Here is a 26025-nt window from a genome sequence, read left to right as displayed (position 1 = left end):
GTCTCCCAAATGCATTGAGAGAAAAACTGCAAAAAAATTCTGTGCTGAATTCTCACCTGTGACTGCATTTTCCATCTCAATTTCTCATCTTGCTGCTTAGAGACATGTCAAAGACACACAAATATTTACCAATGAATATCATACATTCAGCTCTGGGGAAATGGTGCTATTTGCATTTATATGGAGACTATCACTTTATACAAACTAAATGTCACTGTACATGCATTCTTTTTCCAGTCGGTATTTGTTTCTTGCTGCTATTACATATCAGGAGACTGGTGTCAATGGGGTTTATTTAATCTCCACATGACTTGGTTCTGCACACAAGTGCTCTGCAATTCATAAAGGCCTCAAATGAGCAAATTTGACAGGCTAAAACTTAGTAGGCCTTGAAGCTTGATCTGAGATCCTTTGAAATCAATGGAAATACTTCTACTGTGAGCAAAAAGGTTTCAGATTAAGCCTTAGTGAATATACACCCGACTTCTCGCTGGTAAAATACAGCAGATGACTCACAACGGCTCTAGACTTGGTTTGAAAGGAAAATTTTTTGTGACTGAACAAATAGTTTTATTGTAGCAGAAGGTGCTGTGGGTCCTTAATCATGTAAAAAAATGTCTCATATTGGTGAGAAGCACTGGGCTGGTGGCATGAGCCTGCTGCCTGGGACTGCAAGCGTGGGATTTCCATCTGGCCAGTGTGCTTGTTGCAAATGCAGGAGAAATGAAGTACTGGCAGCCCACGTGGTGTACAACAGCCTAAAGGTCAAGGACAGACTCCTGCTTAGTGTGAGAAAACACTTCTTCCACAAGTTCTGAGTGCAAATTCTGCTGATGAAGAGGTATTCAGATATTAGACTGGCTGAGCTCTGACCTTCACGGTGGCCTGATTCACCTTCAGTTTGCCATGTGGAAAGAGGGTCCAAAGTTGCTGCAGTACATTTATGGTAATGTGAGTTTGTATTTGAATTGAACTCATGCTACCATCTCAGTCTTAAGGCAAGCTCTAGCTAAACTTGGGCCCTAGGCCACAGTTTGAACAAAATTCTCAAGCTAATCCTGGTCAATGGCTCTTGAAAAATCACATGAAAAAGGGACTTACTGTTTTTATTTCCAGAACTTTGCTGCTGGTAGTGGGAGCCATGGGAACCATTAGATCAATGCCAGACACTCACTGAGCTGACAGCACATACAAATGACTTTTTGGTTACCCATATAAATACAGCACTGTTGTGATACCTCAGTTACATTATTCAGGGTCTTAGTGATAACTACTTCTAGCTGTAGCTTCCATATGAAGACATACTTTTCCCCTGAAATCCTTACTATACTCACAACCAAGCTAAAATATTTAATTTTGTCCACTGCCTGGAACAACTAAACCATAGCTCTGCTTTTGGAGACTTTTAGTTGCGACTAAGATCACACAACTGGCACTGTAACTACTTGTCTGGAGCGCCATGTAAATACAGAATAAGCAAAAAATCATTATGAAAATAATTGAATATCAACCATTTAAGGCATGTCGTTATATGAATTAGTGATAATTACCTGTCAAAACCCAAAAGCATAATACAATTAACCCACAAATACAACATAAATATAGAGTAATTACAAAATTTCCCCCACTAAAATGATTGAGTTGTCCTTTAGCAGGTGTAATAAAACATGATGATTCAAACTCTGTTGGAAGAAGAGTACAGGAGTTGGTGTGTATGATGCAGAAAGAAAAAGGACAGTACTTGGCTCTAATTCTCAGCAGAATGCCACTGGAAGTCATATGTTTTTCAGCTATAAACTACATATACTAAATTTCTATTTTCCCCTTGTAGTAAATTGGTTATACTGAATACAGAAGACTGTGGTTCATGCTAATAACATCCTATTCACATAGCCTTTTATTAATGAGAAAAATGCTTATGTGAACGTGTCTTGCCCTCGATTGTACTTTGCTCCAGCAGTTAATACTCACAACAATTAAGAGATATTAATATCATGCTAACAAGGAAAGGGTCATGGAATAAAAAATTAACCAGAATCCCCCTGCGAAGCTCCCCCCAGGTGCCTGTCTCAGTGGTAGAAGACTGATTTTAAGGGTATAACACATTAGACACCTACCATGTGCATTTCAAATGTATTGTTCTCACTAAGAACAATATTAATTTCTGGATTAAACCAGAGTACTTTAATCAGCAGCACAAGCAAAGCCTTGATTTACTCTGACACACAAATGAAGGGAAAGATGAAGGGGTAGAAGATGGAGAGTGTCTGTCTCTTTTGCTTTATCAGACATCTGCTTCAGGAAGCTTGTGTAGATACAGGCTTGGGTAGAACTTACTGTGGGATCAAGGGTGAATATAGCAAAGCAAAATGCTTTAAAATTTATCAGTTCTATAAAATTAAAAGAGCATACATTCTCTAACTCATACAGGGACTAAAAATATGTGTATTATGTATGTTTTGTACATACAAAACTAGTATGTAATTGTACAACCAGCATGTTATTCCCTAAATATTTACTGAAAGTCCAAGGACCTGAAGACCCTCATTAGTTTGAGATTTTGAATTCTAACCATGAACACCACGACCGTGCTGACTCACCTGCCCCTGAGGTGACAAAAGGAAAGGAGCTGACGTTGCATGACCCCTGTTCACTCCAGCAAGGGCTGGAACACTTATATGGCATTTAAGGCTTCCTCATCCCACATGGGAAGACTTGCTGTCTCACTTTCTAGATGCTGTCAGCTTTACAGCTGATACGCAGCCCAGTATTGCTTGCAGTGAGAGATGATGGACAGCAACAGACAATAATACTAATCCTTTTTGGACAAGCTGCCAGGCTTGACACTCCTCCTGCTTCATTAAATGTGAACATTGCTCACCAGGCAACATTTCTTCTCTGTCTCCAAAGCAAACATATACCAACCTGTGTGAGACATTAATTGGATGGAGAGTTAATTTCTGAACAGGATGGTCCATAAAGACCCTACCAGACTGAGTAAATTTTCCTCAGTCAAAGCTTGTGCAAGGTAAATATTCTTCCTTCACACGTTAGAGTCTCTAGGACATTATACCAATGTAACACAGTAGAACTCGGGGTAAGAAAAGGAGCTGCTGTGATTCTGTGTCACCGCTACATGAGTTTATTTCTGGACTTACATGGCACCGCTTACGATGAGGAATTTAGAATTCAGAAATCACCAAAACAAAATAGATCTGATGGAATGCGAAATCCTGACTGGCCTTCACAGGAGTGCTCTGCCCCTGCTGAAACATCCTATCAGCACACCTGCCCCAAAGTTCAGGGCATCGAGTTTGTCCTGTCCTGCTGAGGACTTCCCCAGTGGGTTCAAGGCACAGCCACCTTCTGCTGGGAGCTTGTTCTGGCACCTGAACACACTGAGAAAGGAGATGGGAGGGTCAGAGGTAGACTCTCATTGCTATGTATTGGTCATACCCCATTATCCTTTGTCTCCAGCTGCAGCATCCTTGGTGGCAGTGAACCACAGAATCAATTAGGTTGGAAAAGACCTCTGCGATCATCAAGTCCAACTTTTGACCAGATACCATCCTGTCTACTAGAGCATGTCACTAAGTACCCTGTCCAGTCTTTGTTTAAACACTCACAGAGATGATGACTCCACCACCTTCCTGGGCAGCCCATTCCAATGCTTCACAACCCTTTCTGTGAAGAAATTCCACTTAACGTCCAGCCTGAAGCTCCTCTGGCACCACTTGAGGCCATTTCTTCTTGTCCTGTCACTAGTTGCCTTGGAGAAGAGGCTGATCCCCACCTCACTACAACCTCCTTTCAGGTAGTTGTAGAGAGTGATAAGGTTACCCCTGAGCCTCCTTTTCTCCAGAGTAAACAACCAAAGCTCCCTCAGCTGCTCCTTGTAGGACTTACCCTCCAGATCCTTTATCAGCATCTTTGCCCTTCTCTGGACCAGCTCCAGCACCTCCATGTCCCTCCTAAATTGAGATGTCCAGAACTGGACACAGCACTCGAGGTGTGGCCTTACCAGGGCGGAGTTCAGGGGGACAATCACTGCCCTGGTCCTGCTGGCCACACTATTGCTGATCCAAACCAGCATGCCATTGGCCTTCTTGGCCACCTGGGCACACTGCTGGCTCGTGTTCAGCTGCTGTCAACCAGCACCTCCAGGTCCTTTCCCAATGGGCCAGTCTCCAAGCACTTTTCCCCCAGCCTATAATGCTGCAAGGGGTTGTTGTGGCTGAAATGCAGGACTGGGCACTTGGTCTTCTCCAACCTTGTACAACTGGCCTTGGTCCATTGATCCAGCCTGTCCAGATTCTGCTGCAGAGCCTTCTGAGCCTGCAGTAGACCAACACTCCCATGAAACAGGGAGATAGGTAATATCTCAGCTGCTTTCTTTCACAACACACCTTAAATCTCCTGAAAAATCATTTAATATGATTCCTTATGTGGCACAATACACTTGCAGGTGACTAACCTGTATTTTTTACTTTTGGAGAGGGAGGTTGGACTAGATGACTTCTGGAGGCCAACTTACATAACTCTATGATTAAAACAATTGTCACATATATTACAAGAAAATATATGAGGGAACCATCATCTCAACTTATTCTAGTTTAAATAGAAAATCCACGTCTGCCTAGGAAAGTTTCTTTCAGGTAAAAAAAATAAACAATGTTAAATTAATGACAACAGCAGCAGTTCCACACTTCGTCTGGGCAGCAGCTAAAGTAACCTGCTTTTCTTAGGTAAGTTTAAGGTATGTAGGTCTGTTCCCTTTAGCCCAACACCCCTGTTTTGCCACAGCCATTTGCTACCTACTGTGGTATGTGAGCCCATTTGACCAAAGGCTGGAAGACATGGACTACACCTCTGTGATGCTCCAGCCCGTGCAAGAAGCAAAGTCCCACCATCCCACAGACTGTGGGACACCAGATTGCTCTCATGCTAAGCACTATCTCAGGGGCACAGGCAGCAGAGCTAGCTGTTGGGGTAGTGAATCTTATCCCTCATAAACCACAAAATACAACAGGAGAATAACTCCAGATAAATCCCTGGAGAGATGCACCAACCTGCTGTGCAGCCTGGGCAATCCCAAACTCCAGAAGAGATTGCAGCCACAGGTGGCCAGAGGCTGGCATTGCCCTCCTCCTTGCCCACTCTTTGTGGGATGACTGCGCCACAGGGCCCTTTGTGGCTCTCCCCACAGTGGTGGGGAAGATGCTTCACTTGGGATATGCTGGAGGATGAGAAGCAGCTGAATGCTCTGGAGGCATTGCACCACCTGTCTATGCAGAGATGCTGGTGACACAGGGACTCCTCAGCTGGGAGAGCTTCTCTCAGGGCACCTGATGATTATAAAAGGGAAGCTGAAACAGCTCGGATGTCTGCAGGTTGTTGCAGCAAATTAAATATGATGAAACACAGTAGACAGTTTTATAGGATCTATTAACTGTATTAGACCTTTATATTGGAATAATTTATTGCTGGATTCTACACAGCCCAGATGAAATTCCAAACATCCTCCAAAAGGTTTTGGTTCTTTGCAAGGGCATTGGCATAGAAGATATATCCAGTCAGATTCAGTAGGAGCTGGAAATTTACTCTGGAGGCTGTCCCAACAGTGTTAAAGGAGTAGCTGTAGCCCTTACTCCTAGTTGTCTTTTCTCATGCTGACATTGCTGGCACACTTGGTAAGAAATGCCAGTCCAAAAGAGTGTTGAGGTTTTGTGGAGACTGTCCAGCAAGTCTTATTCTTCTCAATGACCATGTCAGAAGTACTCCATGTTTCAAATCGGTCTGATTTACTTCTCACCTAGCAATCTGCTGGAGCAGCACTGGTTGTAGAGAAGACCTCCGGCATACTCATGCTGGTGGAGTCACTGCCTGCTTCATCCAGTGCTGAAGGGTGGCAAATACACCCCAGGGCTGAGTGCCTGCAGGAGGAAAATGAGGCAATTCAGAAGTTATTCATTGGTGTCTCATTTCAGTGGTTGCAAACAAGAATGCTTGTGCTGCTCCTCATGCTACTCTGCATTGAGGAAGTGCAGGCACTCACCTTTAATGGATGATTGCCTTTGGATAAGTTTGCTAATGGCTGCAGTTATGTCACTCAGGAAAATCATCTTCGCGATTTCTGAAAGACCCCATTAACACTGCATTAGAATCCTGATGGCTTTCATTCACTGAATTATTTAATTACTTAAATTTTTTAAACATATCAGAATACCTTCTAAATCAAACGTGACCTCCCAGTCTTCTGTGAGAGAGGCTGACCTTGAGCATGCTTCCTCGGGCTGTTGTAGCCTTGCTTCTCTCTTCACACATGCTCTCCCTGCAGCACTCAGCTTTATACCTTCAGAAAAAGTGTTTTTGAGGGAAGCAGCATGCTAAGTGGTTTTCTTTTTTTTGTGATTTATCCAAGTGCCTGTTTGCTCCCACATGCTGTGAGTGGATAATAGCAGTTCTCAATCAAAGTTAAAATTACTAACGCTCTTGTCTGTGAAAAATTTAGTGCAGGAAAAAAAAAAGGTTAATGATGCTGCTATACTACCAAGCTTACTATGGTTTGTCTTATCTTCATCCCTGCATCCTTGTGAGCATTGTTATATTGACTGGCTATTCCGGTCGATCTCTCAGCTGAAACCTAGGAAAGACAATTGTATTTGATATTTTGCTAAGATGGTGGAACTAGTGTAGAAAAAGCCATGTAAACAGAAATGAAAAAACAATGCACATCATGCAGTAAACACTCACAATTCAACAGTGTACTGATGGCACAGTGGTTAGCACAGAAAATTACTCCATCCTCCTCCTAAATATATGTTTATAGCAGTAAATTTTGCCTATGTATTCCCTCATAGCTGAAAGCTGTCAAAATTATTTGGCACAGGATGTTGGAGTAGTTTGAAGAAAAAAAAAGGCAACAACAGCAGCCACTCTCACTTCAAGTTATTGACGCTTCAGTGTCTGTCTGCAGTCCCATCATACACAGGTACCATACTATTAATTCTCTTTTTGTATTGTGTTCACTCTAGGGTCTTTTGTGACTAAAGTAATGACTACTTTTTAGTTGTAGTCTGCTACAACCTTTGTCAATGTAAAAGGGCAGAGAGATGATCCTTTCACTTATACATTCTCAGTCTTCTACTGAACACATTTAATTTATGGGAACTGGAAAATGAGACAGCATTACAATTTCATATATTCATGTACAAAGTCATTTCAGTTGAGATAGATGAACTCTGATGGATTACATTGCGTCAAATTATATGCTTCAAATTATATAGCGTAGTGATGGAGTGGTTTGACCAAGTCACAATAGGTTCCTTATCTGAAAAGGTCTTATATCGAGCATCTGAAACCACTCTTGGGCACTTAATCAAAATCAGTCTGGTTTGTAGGGGTCATCAACATGCATAGACCACTGGCTAAATTACTCTGTCTGTATACTGAGTAACTCAAATGATTGCTTGCTAGGTAGTCTGGGATCAAGTCACCCTTTATCAGAGTGCCTGTCTCTGAGAAACTGAAGCCTCCAGCAGACAGATGAAGTTATCTTTACTTCATCCCCACTGAATACTGCTAGTTCCTTGTGGTGCTTTAGAGAATAATTATCAAATTTCAAACTTTACCCTAAAGATATAACTCTGTCCAAAGACTGTCCTCCCCTGTATCTTGGATGTTTTCAGTGTGCCCTGATGTACTCTTCCCTGTGATATGTGAAAGCTTTGCTGGAGCATGTTGGCTCCAGTCCTCAGATATGCAGATGCATGAGCTCTTTATATCACTCCATACCTTTTTTCACAGGTCTAATACAAAGCCTTTGGCAGATAGTGAAAAGATTTCCATTTTCCCACAAATTTTGGAAGAATCACTCCAAAATTGCTCAATTCCAGTTTTCCCAAGACTCGATGTTTGCTGGAGTCTTGCTTCAATACAAACCTAAATTCAGAACACCTTAAGCACCAACCTAACATGAAATATGACAGTATTTCCAGCAGTACTTGCTGGGTCTGTTGCCATGCTGAAGATGAGACAGGTATTTAGTTCCCAGTGAATGACCCTTGAGGATTCCCCGCACAGAGCCAGCATAGGCTGAATATGTAAGATGCTGCCCTAAGCCATGGCTCTTTCCCAGAAACCTTGCAGTTCTGCATGTGTTGGCCTTACAAGGCAAAAAGGGAGCTAATTTGACGCATGTGATAGGGCACCCCTAAGACACTTCTTGCCTTAATTATATTTACATAGGAATAACAACGAAGAGAAGGAAAACTCTGCTCTTATCAGCACAGCTTGACATTCCCAGTGCATTAGCACATTAAATGATCTGGTGACAGAGTAAATAAGATATGAATTACTTTTTCAAAGCTTTTACAACAAGGTTTAAGATGCTTCCATCTCAAGGGTGACCTGTAATTGTTAATAATTTGCAGAAACAACCCCATCAATGAAAATGAGGGTTTCAATACAATTATCATAAACGCTTCAACTAATCAAGTTATTCAGCACAACTAGATTTAAACATGCCTTTTCATTTTCATCTAAGACCCTATGACAACTGGACTGCCTGTATAACATAACAGCCAGCAGCAAACATCTCTGTGGGAGCCCTCTGCTTTTGCAGAGACAGCAGAGCTTCCCTGCTGAACACAAACATTTTTGGGAGCCCTTAAAAAGCATCCAGCTTAGTAACCCTTCTGGAGGCCCCATGGGCTGAAGCTGGATGTTGTCCAGCTATGGCAATCACAGAATCACAGAACAGTTTAGTTGGAAAAGCCCTCTAAAATCACCGATTCCAACCATTAACCCAGCACTGCCAAGTCCACCACTAAACCATGTCTCTAAGTGCCACCATCTACATGTCTTTTAAATACCTCCAGTGATGGTGATTCCTCTGCTTCCCCAGGCAGACCATTACAATGCTGACAACCCTTTCAGTGAAGAAATTGTTACCAATATCCAATCTAAACTTCCCCTGGTGCAGCTTGAGGCTTATTCCTCTTGTTCTCTAGCTTAGAGACTGACCCACCACCTACAATCCTCATTCAGGTACTTGTAGAGAGTGATAAGGTCTCCCTTGAGCCTCCTTTTCTTGAGGCTAAACACCCCCAGCTCCCTCAGCTCCTCTTCATAAGACCCGTGCTCCAGATCCTTCACCAGTTTCATCATACCCTCTCTACACTTTGTGTCACAACAGTGACTTCATTTTGTCTCACCACCTCTCGAGGTGTCACTTGAGCAAAGAGCTGGCAATTTGCTCTGGACATCTGAACAGCAAGTCCACATAGGCAGAAATGGGCCACATCAGGGTACAGTGTCTGTGAGCTGCTGTGGTCGGGTGTGCTGGCAGCAGGGTACACCAGTCCCATTGCATTCTGGGTAGGACTTCAACATCTTGATGCGATTTTATGTAGGTTTTATTGCCAGCCTCATTTTATACCCACCAAAGCCAGTGATTTATTTAGTTTAGAACAGCTTTATTCAGAGATGTTTACCCACAGAGTGTCCCAATATGGAGGTGTGGGAAAGGAGATTACTTACAATTTCTTTAAATTTTTTCTCTGATTATTTTCAGCAGTCCTCTACTGAAAATAACTTGGAGCTGTGCATAAAGGCTGATTATCAAACCTATCTAGGGGATTGAGTCACACAGCTGTGCATCTAAATCTAAATTGGAGATGGTATTTTTGGATTATAGATGGCAAAATGGGAGAGGGAACAGCAGAGTGAGAAACTAAGTGAAAGTGTGACTTCTGCATAGGGCTGTGAGGTTTCATCACCAATGCTGGCATGGAGGGAAGAAGGATCTCCTTGGCCTGAGAAAACCTAACAGCACAAACTGCATCTAGCTCTGTTAAACTCCCCAAGAAGCATGCACTAGGACAGCAGCACCACTCTTAAAAATACAGCGTATTTTGCACCTGAGGAATTCAGAGTTTGACAATTTAATACCTTTGGAAGAAGCTGCAGATGGTGTGCTCGGAAGAGTTTCTGTGACCTGCAGGAGTAGGAGTTGAGACCCAGAGTTGACACAGTTTCCCGATTAAGCTGAAACCAACACAATAGAGCTACCTTTTCTCCCCAAGACCCAGCCTTATAGCTTTGCCAGATTATTTTGACATGTTTTCCACACACTGAGGATTTTAGCTTTACTTGTAATAATACCTTTTAGCTTGGAAACATTGTTGATTGCAGACTCATTCCAGAAATGAAAAGGGGAAAAAAAAAGGAAAAAAAAGAATTCATTTCCAGACACTTGAGAGTAGAGGAATTGTTCAGGTGCTGAAGTCAAGGCAAATTATTAGATGATAAGTAGGAGGCTCAAATGCTAAAAATCTCAAGGTAGGAAGATAACGATTTGAACAGGCCTTCTCTCCTCCAATACTACTGGGAAAGGATGATATTACAGTGAACCTCGTTAAAATGGAATATTCCCAGCAGAGAATAATTGATGCTAGTACTGCTGTCAAACTGAAGATCTGAAAGGGACTAATTACGTTTTCTACTAGGAATAACTTTCCATTTTGTCACTGCTTCCATACCTGAGCAATCCCATTAATCTCAAACATCTGAATCTCAGATCCTCTGCTTAATTTCTGCTGGGAATTGAGGGAAATAGCAAAACCAGCACTGCCAGAGCTACAGTAGCTGAAATTGATGCCCTTAAATCAGAAGAACATATCAAAACATTCCAGGCAGTCTTTAATAACTCCTTTTAAGGAGCATGCAGATATGAGAGTAAGCATACAGAAAGCAGGGTGTCTCATGGGGGGTGCTGGTTTGGCCATTCACGGCTGTGACAGGGAGCGAGGGATCCCATCCCCACAGTCCTGCGTGGGGTGTTGGGAACATACATAGGGCTAAAAATGCAAGCTAAGAGGGAGGATGGCTCTGCTTGTTAGTGGGAAATTTCTCTCCCGTTCTGTCTCACTGTCATTAGCTCTTGACAGGGCAATGAGTTCTTCCTCCAGCTTCCATATGGCTTCTGTAGAGGTTTCTGTTTGGTCTTGACTTCTAGACTAAAGGGAAGCAGTTAACTACTTCCCTTGAGTTTCAGCCTGTTAAGTCTAGGCTGTTAGAGAGAGCACATCAAGAGAAAGCATCACCTATTGTTTCAAGAGAAAGCACTGGCCAGAAATGAAGGGGATTAGCACATGGTCTACACAACTACAGCAGCTTTGAAGTGTTCCAGGGATATTCCCTACCTCAGTGTTTATTCTGTTCCTGAGTGCTTCTTTATGGTGGTGTGCATTTTCCCCACATTGCAAAGGATGAGAGAGATGTGGGATGAACAGTTTTTAGACAACATGCTGCACTGCAAGAACCTTGTCAGATGATTTAACATTGGCAAAGAGAAGACAAGTGTAATCGCTGAGAGCTGGGATGGGGGATATCGAACCACATTTTATTGGTTTATTATTATTATTATTCCCCAATAAAGTGGAAGTTTTGGCACCCTCTCTGAAAAGCATGAAGATGCCACTTATGTGATGCTATAAAAATGCAGGAGCCAAGTCCTACTGGAAATGCCATGCTGGAAGGGACTTTAAGAGATTATGCGACCTGGCTCCTCTGTGAAGCAAGATTAGCAAGAGCACCACTCATCTGGGAGTGCAGCCTGTGTCTCCTCTTACCCAGGGCTGCACTTTCAGGACCAGTTTCCTCCCCTTGGGTATGAGTGGTTCTGCTGCTTGCCTGCAAGTAGTGACCAGGTGCAACAGAACTAGGGAAAAATTGAAAAAAACCTCACTTGAGGAATACTGGGGTGGTTGAAAGTCTCACCAAAGTCAGAATTCTGGAAAGGCTGAAGAAAATCAGAACTGAGTTCCCTGCCCTCTATCTGAACATCCTGGAAAGACATTGCTTTGAGAAATCTCAACTGTAGAAGAACCAGTGGGCTGGTAAAACTAAAGTTCACCAGTAGGACTCCTCCCGCAACCAAACCCAGACCCTTTCCTTTGTGTAGTCCCAGAAGCAGTATATATAACAATAATACTTTCTACTTAACGAAGTAGGTTTTTTTTAAAAATAGCTGATGCTAAATATATCTTACTTATGAGGACATTAACAGAGCTTACAGGTGCAGGAGAACAGAGCTCACATTTGATCCCAATCAGCACCATAAGAAATGGTTTTCTTCTTAGCTAGGTTATGTTTGGAAGATGAAATGTCATAAAAATGCAAGTGGTTTTTTGGGTCATAAGAAGTATTTATTTTTGCCTGAATGACATTGATTTAGAAAAGAGTTTACAGGTGAAGGTATAGAGATCTCTACATGATCAGAGGCACTCCGGTTCTTTCCAAAGGTGCTGACTATATCCACGTCCATGTGTGAATTCGGTGCGAAAGATAACGTAACTGGGGATAAATGCTACCACAAAAAGGTTAACACTGGAGGGTAATTGGAAGTAGGTGATGCATTAACATATCTGCCCAAACTGATGATGAAGGATCAAAAATGTCCTGGAAATGGCTTCAAGGAAAACTTATGCCTAAGAAGCAGACGAAATCAGCAGTTTGGGGTACTATTTTGTAGCACATCTGACAGACATGCAATAGAAATTGAATACAAATTTTGAGGGCCCAGAGGAATTAGGTAAAGAGACACCATTTTGGAGACCTACTAATAGTCAGTTGTCCAGAGACATTTCTAAAAGCAACATTGATTCTGTAAGAAGCACTGACCAGCTAGATCTGTCTGTGTTGACACTTCAGTGTGGGAATGCAAGGAGCCACCAAGGAATTTTTGTCTATTTAGCTCCATTGTTAGGCACAGCCAGGATGTGACATTTATCAGTGGGCATAGCTTGCTGATGATTTTCTTACCATCATCTGGCTGGCAATCACTGGCCAAGGTCTATTTTCACATGTACTGTATACTTCAAGCTCCTTTCAACCCCATAACATGCTGTTTCCTGCCCCCCCCCAACTCTATCTGCCAAAAAACCTTCTAGCAAAAATGAAAATTCACACTGATTGATTTTCAGAATAATTTTCATGATCACGCAGTATTGCTCAGCCTTGTATTACACACAGTTTGAACCACTCATGCAGGATTTCATGCCTCATGAAACAGCTTAAAGTATTCTATCTAAAAGGGCCCAAAATTAGATCAGTGTTGGTACTGCTGAACTAGATAGTGAAATGGTTTAAAGGCTGTTACATTAAAAGTTCCATTAAGATATATGTTGTTGAATCAAAAATGTAAAAACATTATGCTTAAAATACTAAAAATAAAATTACTATCATGCTTTGCCTGCTGAAGACAACACTTTAAAAATATTATTTTATAAGTCAGTTTCAGAGAGAAAACTTATTTTTCTGAAAATAGACCATGGTATCAACAGTATCAAATACACAGAGAAGAGAGGTATTACATGCACCCAAAATATAATTTCTGAAAGAAATATATTTTTTTTCTCCCCTTCTGAATAACGCCTATTGTGTGCCTGTAGAAAACAATAGCTTGGTTATGAAATAATGGAAATTTTATCCATAAAAATGCCGCCCTCACATTAAAATCATCACACAGCTCAGAGCATGCTGTCTGCAAGCTTCTTGGCTATAAATGTATCAGTAAATAAGGACTGTTTTACTGTGGCTCTTAACATTAGGTGAATGTCTTATTCAATGGTTGCACTAGAATGTGCTATACATGAAAAAGAGAAGATCGAATTAAAAATTAAAAATTAAACCACAAGATGAGATAAATGCTAGCCTCTTCATTTTTAACCTACTTTTACATTTTACGTTCTAAGTTCTAGCTCCACAGTCTGTATAGTAACAGCCCTACTGCTTGCTCCTGGCTGTGTACTCCTGGAGGTCCCAGAGGTCCCAGGACACAGCTGCACAGCAGGGAGAGCCCCATGAGCTCCCCATACCTGTACCAGGGCGGTCAGTGACACAGGAGCTGGTCATACCTGAAACACTCATAAAGCATGGGAGATGGATGCAACTCAACGTCATTCACTTTTGGGAAACTGCTTTAGTTAAGGGTGCAAACTCTCAGGTTTCTCTCCATCATTTGTCCCTGGCTGCTCTGGAACCACTCTTTCAATCCCTGGATTTTTCCAGTGCTCCTCTGATGCCCAGGCAGAAGCACTTGCAAGGGACAGCCAGGGTGAATATAGACATAGGGAGCAATGAGATACTTGTTCTACGGTCTCAAGTCTCACAGAGTGGGATTGAGTGTGGCCAGAAGATGGTGATAATTGCCAGCCCACCTTGTCCATGAGGGAAAGCTACAGGATCATTTTAAGTGTGACGCAGCCTGGATCTCATATACAGTGTATGCAAAACCTTCACATTGGGAAGTGTTTGCTTGGGAAAGAGCCTGCACTTAGCTCCATTCACATCTGCTGAATCCCCCAAATTATAAAGGAGCCAGGATAATAGCAGTTTACCTTAGAAAACTCCCTCAGCAACCAAAGAGTAAAGAAAATGGGCTTAAGAAAAGCGAAATGTTTCAATATGGTGTGGAAGAAACTTAAGTAATATTTTCTCCCCTATCTGATTTATATATTAATAACTCATTTACATTCTCAGCAGTTCCCAAACCTCTATTGGCTCCAGTTGGCATCTACAGTGCCTAAAGGATGTGGACAAAATGCCCAAACACATGCAGCGAATCTGTATAGATATCAGGGACTCAAGAAATTTGACAGGATTTTTTCTTCTAATATACTGCTGTAATTGGGCCAAGTCCTCACTTCTCCCCTGGGCTTTCCTGGTAATGTCAAATGGTACCTTAATATGAACCTCAAGCTCAGATTCCACCCTGATCTTGGATGTCCCTAGGGCTTGCTGAGGATGTTCTCACTTGTTCTTCTGGCTGCTCTTCAGCAGCATCGGGCAGGGTTCTCTGCTAGCACTTATTAACAGGAACAGTTAACAGAAACAGTACGATTATAAGTTTCCAAACATCCATGACGTGCTTTTTGACACCAAGCAAAAAAATTGCAAATATCTCCACCAGCAAATCCCAGTATATTTATCACCCACCTACATATCAAACCTGCCTCAAAACAAGCTGTGCCTAAATCTCTTGTGGCTCCAGTTTTCTTTATGATGTGTTTTTTCTTCTGTGTTTGAAAATAGTTCTTTTATTATCAAATACTTGGGAAAATAAGCAAGTTTTACTTTTGTATGACAAGCATTTACTTTTAGCAGCTTAGTATATATGTTAAATCATAACTCAGAGACAAAAACCAACAGTGATAGAAAACTGGCATTTTGACACTAAATACTGTAGCCTTTTCAAACAGACAATTGGACTACACTAAGTCATTAAAAAATGTCAATTGTCATTTAATATGAGAAGGTTTCAGAGAAAGTTTGGCATCATTGCTGTTAATGGAAGATTTCTCCCTCTTTCACAGACACTTCTGCATCTACCAGAAAGAAGAGAAAGTCTGTGGTTGCCTCAAACTCTACAGGACAGAAATCATCACAATTAACAGGTTAAATACAGGGCTAGTTTAACTTCTTTAATCATGATAAGAAAAATTCTATGTAGAAATTTCCCTACTTTCTTTTTATGAACTTCTCCACAAGTAGGAGCAACTAGAACTGTAGTCCCTGCCCCTAAAAATCAGACAGCATTTTGGACTCCACCAAGGCTCAACCAGGAAGCACAGTCCCATCATAGGAGGTCTTCTGACACCAGCCTTCAAGCACAAACTGTAATGATTTTGGATAACTACTATTTCTAGTACTAGATTAAGAATTTACTACTATTTCTTACTCTCTTTTCTTTGGTTGATGAAAATATCTCCATTTTTTCCTAGAGAGAGTTTTGTAGACTGTTGGGCTATAACTATGCCTAAGTGGATACAAAAGAGGGGGATTTCTTTTGTATCCATGCATTACCTGACACAACTGGAAAATATCTGAAGAAGGAGACCATAGGTTTCCTAATAGCCAAAGGCTCAAATAGCTAATGAGACCTCCTCTTGGCCTTCCCTATGTGTCTGATGGGTTAGCTGTTTTGAGGACCCACAGGAAGAATTCAAATATGGACAAGATGATCACTGTTTTTCAGAGGAATAGTCTGTTTTAATATCCCTGAAAGCTCTCCTAAGGCTCAGCAAGAAGCTGCTGTGTGAAAGGCAGCCCAGAGAAAGGCTCATACACATACAGCAGGAAAGTGCAATTTTAACCCAGGTGAGTGCTCTATTCATACAAGCTCCTAATGCATAATTTGTCCAACTATTCAGGAATTTCAGACATTTGTTTCAGTCCAGTAAACAAAACCAGTGATAATCTGGGCTCTTAATTCAAGAAGATAATGCCCAGCACAATTTGATTTTTAGCTGTCTCTTACACTGTGCAGTTCACACTCACACCATGCAAAGTTTTTATCAAATATTTACAGCTCTGTGAGACCGCTTGGCTAGTTTATGCTAGTTTATGAAATATAACAGCTCATCAAAAAGAGAAAGGTGGATTCTTGACTGTCACAACTCAGGGAAACACAAATTGTACAGAAAACCACCTGAGCAGAGACAGCTACCACAGCAAGCAGCATCAAGCAGAGAGCTGGGTGCACGTGTGTACCCAGCTGGACCACTTCACTTTGGTCAGAGCAGGCACATGCTGTTCTGACCCTTAGAAGCCTGGCAGAATCAGTTGGAAAACATCTAGTAAAGAAAATGTATGTGTGCCCGCTTGTGTAACCCACTTCAGACCTCACTCAGTTTGAAAATTGGGCGATAACTACTGAACCTAATCTATTTCAGCAGTTTAAGAATTACTTTGTTTTGCTATTTCGGTCCTTTAATGAATTGTCATTGTAAATGGGTCAAAATGAAGTTATTGGCTGTATAAACCTGTGAATTATGCCTGTGTATTACAATCGCCCACTCCCATGACAGGATCTTGCTGGGCAGCCAACTTCAGTTTTGCACCTTTGGATTTTTTGGGATGTGAAGTTAAGACACAGCACAGATACAGTTTTGCTAAGCTCCAGGTATTTTCCCTCATGCAGAACCTCTCATACGTGAGAAATGCTACTAATGAAAAACCTTACTGCAAGAATGTGGTGTTGATGGGAAGTTGTCCATTTTAAAATTAAGATATTAATTTGACTGGCAGTCATTGTGTGTTTGCAAGTCAGAAAGACATAGTTACAGCCCAACAGTCTACAAAAGTCTCTCTAGGAGAAAACTGAAAGATTTTCATTAACCAAACACTTGAAGCAAGGCAGAGAACATTTAATTCTGTGAAACACAGAATAGTGGAATTATCCCAGCAATTTACATGTGAGCTCTGAGTCAGTGCTTTCAGGCAGGGAATAATTCCACATATGCATCCCAGATGAAACAGGACCATAAATCTCTTTCTGAATGGTACTTTTCAGTTTATATGCTTGGCTTCAAATTCACCTCCTACAGGAAAGACACTCAGAGACAGAAGCAGCTCCAGGCCCAACCCATGGAGCACAGTTCAAGAGAGCATTTTGCTATGATGACATGCTGTCACAGCAGAGGTAGCTCCAAAAACACCTAGAGGCATGAAGAAGGTGTCTGGAGGGACAGGAGACAGCCAAGGGCTCAGGTAGCCCACACTGGGACTGGGCTATCCAACTTAGAGAGATGGATATGTGTCTGACCCCTTCTCTGAAAGCTCTTCCCAAGAGATGCTGCTACATCTGAAACGCAGGTTCATTAAAGGGATCCGTCCTGGCCTTCCATGACTTCTAGCTCTTAAATAGGCATAAATTGGTAAACCAACTGCAGCATAATTAGAAACTATCAGCATGATATTTCCCCAGGATATCCAAACTTGGGAAGTCTTTCAGGAAAAGAAGGATAATTCTGCAAGGGTGGTGCTGGAGGTCTCAGTGCAGCCTGTTCCCTGCCAACCTGAAGCTGTGGTGTTTGGCCAGAAGTGTGAAAGAAGAGGGTTTCCAGTGGCAGTAACCAAGTGGCAATGCTGGGGGCTAGCAATGTGCTGCCCTAGCTTTTAAATCGTATTTGATGAGCTGCTGATATTGTACCACCATGCCTTTTTGAGAGTACTGCAGAGATTGAATAACCTTTTTCATTTTTAGGATCCCAGACAGACCCCTGAGAGGACATGGGTAACCCTCAGAAGCAATTTTACTATGAGCTTCTGCAACAGACAAATACTTGATTTGCCTGCTTCCAGTGGAGATGTCCTTTTGTGTCTTCCTGCAAGAGTGAGGCTGAGCAGGGAAAGGCTACAGCCCATGTCCCACAAGCTCTTTGGTAAGGGAAGTAGCCAGCCCTTATGGGTAATAAAGAAGGAAACTCTGGCAGTGTGGAGTGAAATCCAGAGCAGAGGCAGGAGTGGAAATGTCCCCTGGCCACGGCAGTGGGATGAGGAGGTGCTTTCCCTGCAGGTCCAGGGAGAGCAGGCAGACTCTATAGGCCAAGAAACAGCCACCTAACTGAAAGGATTCAGCCAGCAAAGGCAACAGAAGGGAAACTGGTATCCAGGAAGACTCGGTCAGCAGCCACAGCCTTGGCAACTGCCATGTGTAAGACTAAGCCTTGTCTTTAAAAGGGTGGTCTTCGTTTTGGCATTTTGCCACCTTGTTTCTGGATGTGAAGAAACAGTAAGCAAAAGGGTTGTTCCATGTGAGCAGAGGAGTTAGGTGATGTGGCTCATCAATGTGCTTCCAGGAATTCTATATAATTTAAAGGCCCAAACACTTATGTCCAAGATGACTTTGCTGTCTGTGAGACCAAAGAAAGATATCCCTTTGTAGTAGGAGCTCCTCGTTACAAAAGCACCCTTGCCAAGTCCTACCCAAGCCCAGGATATCTAAGGACACCCTGTGACTCTTTCAGGGTATCTCCTTGCCTGGATGGGAGTACAGCTGCTGCTATGAATGTGACTGAGCCTTTAGAAACTTTTTCCATGGGAAGTTTCTCAGCAGTCCAGCACACTGGTTTCTCTAGCGCTTGAGCCCATGCTGGCTTCACAGGGAGAAGATAACACCCTTCCTCTTTTATAGATCTGGGGGCTATGAGCATGTCCTGCTTCAGTCCACTCTTCAGGTTAAAGAGCCTGGTGAATCTCCCTCAGACCATATTTTTAAGCCCTTCCTTGTACGCTCACCAGGTAGCTGACACACTGAACAGCTCTGTCCTCAGCTGGCAGAGTCCTCCAGCCAAGATCTCACCGATTCTGACCCACAGGACCAAATCCCACCACATGTTTTGTAGGGTGCAATCCTCCTTGTGCAGCCCTGTGAGATGTCAGGTTTTCTCTCAGTACTGCTTTTTATTTCTGCAGAACTTCTACCAGGCAAGCTGCTTCCCATACTACATTTGTGCAGCAGGTTATTCCCAGGTTAGCATGATGCTTCCCACCTGGCGTTCCTCAACTCACTTCTGCAGATCACATCTCCACCTCAGTTACATTCAAATTCGGACCTGCAGAACTTCCTGCAGAGACCTCCACAGACCCCACATTTGTTCCTGCCAGGATTGTCAAGAGCATCAAGTTATCTATGTAGAAAGGTTCAGAAGGGCTACTCCACCATCTGTTTGCAGAAGTAAAACCTTGGGCAGGTAGTTAACTTTACACAGGTCAAACCCTGTTGAATTTATGAGGGCTGCCCCTAAGCAGCTGTATTTACATACATGATCTTGTAGAGAAATAGGTGCTGGTGTTTTTAATACACTAGTTACTTTATTAAGGAGAACCAGACTGATATTTTTTTAGTCAATTGTGTCAGGGATTAGTTGACAGACTTAATGTAATTAGATGGAGATGAGTTTGGCCTGGTGACCTTTTTCTTATTGTGTCCTCTCACTGTTTGACCAATGACTCTCCAAATAGCTTTGAACTGATTTAAGACTTTTCTCGCTGTTTACTTTGAGATTTTTTCTTCCTTTTTACTATACATGACTACTCCCTTTGTGTCCTGGAAGAGATCTTCATGTCTTAAATATGTCATTCTTACAGGAAGGTTATGATAAATCCAAACCCCTCAGTCAGAAGAGGGGCTGCTGCCAGGTTCCCCTTCTACTCACTAACGCGATTGCCAGTAAGGGACACCTGGATTTCAGCAGGCATACCAGGATCAGGGATACACGGTTTTAAAGCCAACATCCACTGTCTTTAGGTGGCCACTTGATGAAGCTGGTGGGTTTTACAGTAAAAGAAAAAAAACCAAAAAACAACAACAAAGCTCAAGGCACATCATCAAAAGCAACAGGCTAACGCAGAACTGTGAAACCAACACTGCTTCTGTCAGTACACTCCTCAAGTTGTTAAATAACAATACAAGCGAAAGTGCATCTTTATTGGAGCTTGTAAGGCAGGTGTATTTATCTGCGTCCTGAAAAGAATGGGAAGATACCTAAGGATACAGATGATTTCAGCATGTACAGGACTTCGTCAGCAGAGAAAAAACAGGTAACAATTAAGTACCATTTTCTAATTTCACAGGAATAAAAGAGTACCTTGCAGAAGAACCAAGCTACTTAGAAATAAATGCTAGTCCTTGGACATCTTAATTATATAATGTTTTCTTTCTTCATGCTCGAAAGTGCTCTGGTTCCTGACAACTATCTATCTGTCGGATGCCTGACAATAATCTGGTTTTGGTGCTTCTAAATGAATTGCAGATCATAGTCTTACCAAATAAGAGATTCTCTACGTGCTTGCACTTTTAAAATTGGATAGAGCATATGAAAGCTACCCTCCCAAGTCCTGGAGTTTGAGAGGCGACTGAAATGCAAATGTAGGCTGAAGCCAGCCCATGATCATGGAGGGCTACTGGCTCTTATGAGGTTGTAATCTGCATTTCAAGACAGTCAAGAACTGCTCAGCCCATATTTGCAGACCTCCTAAAAAAAACACAGGAAAAATCCACAGCACTAGTGATTACCTAGTTCTGTGCAGAGAGACTGATGCTGTTCAGTCCGCGTTTTCCCTGATTTGGTTTGCCTTGAACTTTTGAACGACTGTGATTCATGTGACTGAATGCTTCAATGAGCATTACTTAAGCCCTGGTTTTGAGAAACACAGAAGCACATTTGCCTTCAGCCTTGTCTTCAGCAGCTCAGTAATTCCACCGAAGCTCATGACACCTAAGCCCCCACCTGAATTTAACAAGCATTTTACTGTGTGGATACCATACTTACATGTTTCTCTATGGCAAAGTAGTGCTATTTCTATATCATCGGAGTTACAGATTGGTGTGGGTTTTTTCTGGTTTTGTTTGTTTGTTTGCTTTGTTTTTAAACTTATAGCCCCAGTACACCCAGATTACATGCCAATTCCTTTCTTTTGAAGCTGAACATTTCAGAATTTTTTCAGTAAGAATCCCAGCCACCAGGAAATAAACACAGATTAAATTCCTTATGCTTTTAATAGCCCATTATTTAGAGTCAGCATGAACCCAAATAATGAACTTTAAGTGTAAGGTTGGTTACAAACAACAAAATGAACTAGCCCTGTTGTCTGCCCCCTATCTCTCTACACATCTATATTGAAGGAGACTCCAGACTGTGACCAAAGGAAGATGTCTATTCCACCTGATGCTCGTTTTGGGTCACAAAGACTAACAGGTAGATCGACAGTCCAAGAGCTGTATTTCATGCCCCTGGAGGTCCAGTCCTGAAGCGAGAAGTACAGTCTATCTTGTACAGTACTAAGAATAACTATTTTCACATCCTGTGAATCATTCCACCACTCAGCCCCCACCCAGGCATGGGAAAGCAGAGGGCAGAGCACTGCCCTTTCTACCTATTTAGAGAAAGGGCCAGTACTTTAAAGACAACCTCACACCAACACGAATAGCGACAGGGGATACCTGGACAACCCTGGAGAGCACGCTGCTTACCGGGACAACGGGAGCGTTGGGCGCCGAGGGGAAGCCGCGCTGGGCGGGATACCCCCGCTACTCACCCCCGCTCCACGGTTCCCACGGACACTGGAGCCGCGCAGCCCTCAAGGACACCTTCGGGAGCCGTCTCAAGCTCACGAAGGAAAACTTAGGAATGACTACAGGGCGGCAGCCTGCTGCCTGCCCTCCCCTGTGCTAGCGAGGTTTCCCCTTGCAGCCCGTCTCCTCGGGGCAGCAGCGGGGGATGCCAGATGAGGCACCCCGTACATTCCTGCAGCTCCCTGCGACCCCCGCACTGTCCCGTCCCTCCTCCCGCAGCTACCCAGCCTCAGGCACTCACCTGGGCTCAGGCGGTAGCGGCTCCTGCTGCCCCTGGGCGGGGGTCGCCACCCCGGGGAGGGGATGTTTGGGGAGATACGTCCTCTCCCCGCAGCGCGGCAGCCGCCAAGTGCTGCGCTGCCCCCCGGCACTGGGATTTATCGGCGGCGGAGGGGTGGGGGGGGGAAACGCCGCGCGGATCCACTTCGGGGCGCGCCGCGACTGCGGGCAGCGCCCGCTGCCTTCCCGCCCCCCCTGGGCGGGGGGAGCCGACGGGGCCGGGCCAAGGCAAGGATGAAGATGCGGCAGCTCCTGTCAGCTCCGCTCCGCGCCGGCGGGGACACGGCACCGGCACCGGCCCCGCTTGGCCGCGCCCGCCAGGGGGCACCGCCGCCCGCCCACAGCCGGGTGAGCCGCGGGGACACCCGGCCAGGCCCTGCCCCGGCCCTGGCCCCAAGCTGCCGCCTCTCCCCGCTCCCCGGCGTGGCTGTCGCCGCTGCTCAGGCACGACTGTCGCCGCTGTCCGTGCCAGCGATGCGTGGGGGCTGGGCCCTTGTCAGGGGCGCTGTCGCTGCCCTGTCGGGGCGTGGGTCGGCGGGCGGCTGCCACTCTGCCTGGAGCCCGGCTGCGGGGCTGGGTCACCCCGCTCCCAGCTGGAGCTCAGCCCGCGCTGGCGCGGGCAGCGGCACGGAGAGTAGGTGTGTCGGCGGGCAGAGCGCTTCCGAGGGCTGGTACCTGCTGCGGTGACTGTCTGGGAACCTGGAGCCTGCTTGGGGCTTGCCCGCTCCTCGCAGCCCATCCGTCAGCACCCTGTGCTGACTGGTGCCGGAGACGCGCTCCTGGAGCAGGCGGGGCTGTGGTGTGAGCCATGTGCGTTTGCGAGCGTGTTTTGTGATTATAACATTGCATCCACGCTGTCTGAGCACACCGGAGTGAGGTCGCTCAGTTCTACGTTGTATAGCCTGTACAGAGTGACAGATACCCTATGGAAGTACACCAGAGAGAGTTTAGAGGCCATTAATGATTCAAAATCAACTACCTGTTCCCTCTGAGAATGACATAATTTCTACCAGCAGTGTTTACATTGCCAAATGCAACTTTGATGCTATATTTTCTGCCAAAACAGGTAGGATGGAAGCTTCCCCACACATCAGACCATTGGTATAAAAATGCCACAGGACAGTCTTAAAAGGTTTCTGCTTTCGTAAGGAAGGATGGATGCATGGGATACAAGGAAAACAATAAGTGAACGGAAGTAAAAGAACCTCTGCTTTGTCTAAGGAAGTTGTCACTAACCAGAAATCGTATTATTTTGCACAGCTGTAGATACTTGTGGTTTAATGTGGAGGTTGTTGGTTTAAAACTCCTTCCACTAAGTCTCTGCTCCTGTCTCTCCTACTTTAGCGAAGGATACTCTCACAGAATCCTGATGGACAAAATGTCCAGCACACAGCTGGATAAACACATCATGTGGTGGGTGAGCAATTGGCTCGCAGGTTGAGCACAGAGGGTAATAGTGAATGGGGTAACATTAGAGCGGTGACCTGTCACTAGTGGGGTTTCACAGGGCTCCAACTGTGTCCTGGGGGCATCAGGCAAAGCATTGCCAGGTGGTCGAGGGAGTTGCTTGTCCCACCCTGGTCTCCACTGGTGCAGCCTCACCTTGAATACTGGGTGCAGTTTTGGGCACCACAATATAAGAAAGATATTAAGCTACTGGGAAGTGTCCAAAGGAGGGCAATGAAGATGGTGAAGGGCCTTGAGGGGAAGCCGTATGAGGAGCAGCTTGGTCTGTTCATCCTGGAGAAGAGGAGACTGAGGGGAGACCTCACTGAAGTCTACAACTTCCTTGTGAGGGGAAGAAGAAGGGCAGGTACTGATCTCTTCTGGTGACCCCTGACAGGTCCTGAAGGAATGACCTGAAGTTGTGTCAGAGGAAGTTTAAGTTGGATATTAGAAAATGGTTCTTCATGCAGAGGGTGGTTGGGTACTGGAACAGGCTCTCCAGGGATATGGTCACAACACCAGGCCTGTCTGAGTTCAAGAAGCATTTGGATGATACTCTCAGGTACATGCTGTGACTTTTGGGGATGGTCCTGTGCATGGCTAAGGGTTGGACTCAATGATCCTTTTGAGTCCCTTCCAATTTGGTATATTCTCTGATTCTATCCTGGTGCTTTCTGGTGTTCAAGACTGCTGGAGGGCTCTACGGTTTAAAATGGGAGTGGAAGATAGCACAGATCAAGAAGACCAAACACTTCTGGATCTCATTAATGATGTGCTAATACTTTCCTCAAATTTTGAACAACAAAGGAATGAGATTCCCAAGCATTTTTTATGGTCATCAGTGCTGAAGAGAGTTTCTGTCTTGGACTTCCTATAGAGTCTCTGACATCTCTTACTTTTGTTTGGGGATTAGAGGAGGATGGTAAGGCTGGTATGTGTTCATATGACATCAGCCATAACAGGGCCATAAATTTCAGTGGGGCCATCATCATGCCGGTCAGACAAATAAAAACTGAGTAGTATTTATTCAGACATGTGCATGATTGTATAAAACATGGCATGTGTCTTGTCTCAGGGAGTGACTCTGCATCTCACCCATCCTCCCCTAACACACTGCAGCGACAGGTGAAACCTGCTTCTAGGAGCAGGAGGTAGCTGTGTCAATCCCATACACGTGGAGAGCCCTCTGTCCAGGGTGCCTGACAATGAAAATACAGATTTGAAAAATAAAAGCAATATGACACAAAACTAAGCATGGAAGGAAGGATTTTAACTGAGACAATGGACTCTTAATGAAAGACACAAACGTCAGTCACTCACAGCTGAACGATTACAAGTTGATCGGAAGCTGGGTGGAGTGACAGCCCAGAAAGCTTCACATTAAGTCAATTAAATCCCATTATTCTTTAGATTTTTTAAAAAATAATTAAATTAATTTCATGTGACTGTGAAAGGAGCTGAAATGACTGCCAAAAAATGTTCTTGTGACAGGCTATAGAGACAGGATTAGTCAGTAATTGTGATACTAGGCTAGTGCTCAAGAGAATTTTGTGTTTTATCTTCCCAACTCTGAATGGTGATAAGAGGACTCTTCAGTTCCCACAAAATAGTGCTGGGGACAAGTACTCAGCTTGCATGGTGGGGAAGTATCTCCAGGTATCCCTGGATCATCTCTTACTGCATACCAGCAAAACTCCTTCAGACCTGATCTGTGATATCTTGGGCATATTTACAGGTAGATGATGTAGAGCCTGCTAAGTTGCTTCCTTTCAGATGGACATAGATGTCTTGCTGTGAAAAGGAACATGCCTTTCAGAGATTTCATATGCATTCAGATATGTGTGCATGCACCTGCTCAGTCTGCCAAACTTCCATCACGGCAGAACTGCAGATGTAAGGGGAAAGGTAGTGTGAGACCATCTTGTGGGCTAACTACCATCTCCCTTACTGCAGTTTTGGATAATTCAGGTATAACTAGTCATAGTGAGCCATGCTGTGTTGGGCAGGAAACATCCAGCAGGGAATTGTTGGCTGGTTGCTCTCTGTAGATTTCTTTTACTCTTTATCTTTAGTGTATTGCCCTTCTCCTTTCCTGACCCATTCTTTGCATTTAGATTGCTTCTTCTTCCCTAGGAAGTCATTGGATATGTCACCAGGCACGTCTCAGCAGGGCAAGAAGAATCCACCAGAGTTGCTGTCAACAGTGTGCTCTGTAACCCCCTCCCTTCTGTCTGCAGGGCTGGCTGCTCAAATGCTAATGCACTTCACGTGGGATTCATATGCCTTTAGCTTCTGACATGGTGAGTTAATCATCAGAGTGCAAGCTCATCACCTCAGGCTCTCTGTATAGATAATGGAGAGAAATAGACACCTCCAGA

The 26025-nt window shown here is 43.9% G+C and overlaps 1 protein-coding gene across 5 annotated transcripts in view; it reads right to left on the bottom strand.

The window, feature by feature from the left end:
* HTR1E (5-hydroxytryptamine receptor 1E) overlaps positions 1-22405 on the bottom strand; it is a 36921-nt gene extending 14516 nt beyond the window's left edge. Inside the window, exons 1-5 of one of the 5 annotated variants that reach the window (XM_027645100.1) lie at positions 22164-22405; positions 6227-6496; positions 6056-6133; positions 5813-5933; positions 5070-5345 (exon numbers count right to left, since the gene is read on the bottom strand). The gene's annotated coding sequence lies outside the window, so the exon portion shown is untranslated. Of the gene's footprint in view, positions 1-5069; positions 5934-6055; positions 6134-6226; positions 6497-21820; positions 21889-22163 lie in introns of those variants that run through there. The other 4 variants (XM_027645096.1, XM_027645101.1, XM_027645098.1 and 1 more) reach the window with 4 other exon arrangements.
* Positions 22406-26025: the final 3620 nt, after the last annotated feature.

The sequence above is a fragment of the Corapipo altera genome, unplaced genomic scaffold, assembly GCF_003945725.1.
Source record: "Corapipo altera isolate COAL_440 unplaced genomic scaffold, ASM394572v1 2, whole genome shotgun sequence".
Classification (NCBI taxonomy): domain Eukaryota; kingdom Metazoa; phylum Chordata; class Aves; order Passeriformes; family Pipridae; genus Corapipo; species Corapipo altera.
This window is presented reverse-complemented; position numbering and strand designations above follow the sequence as displayed.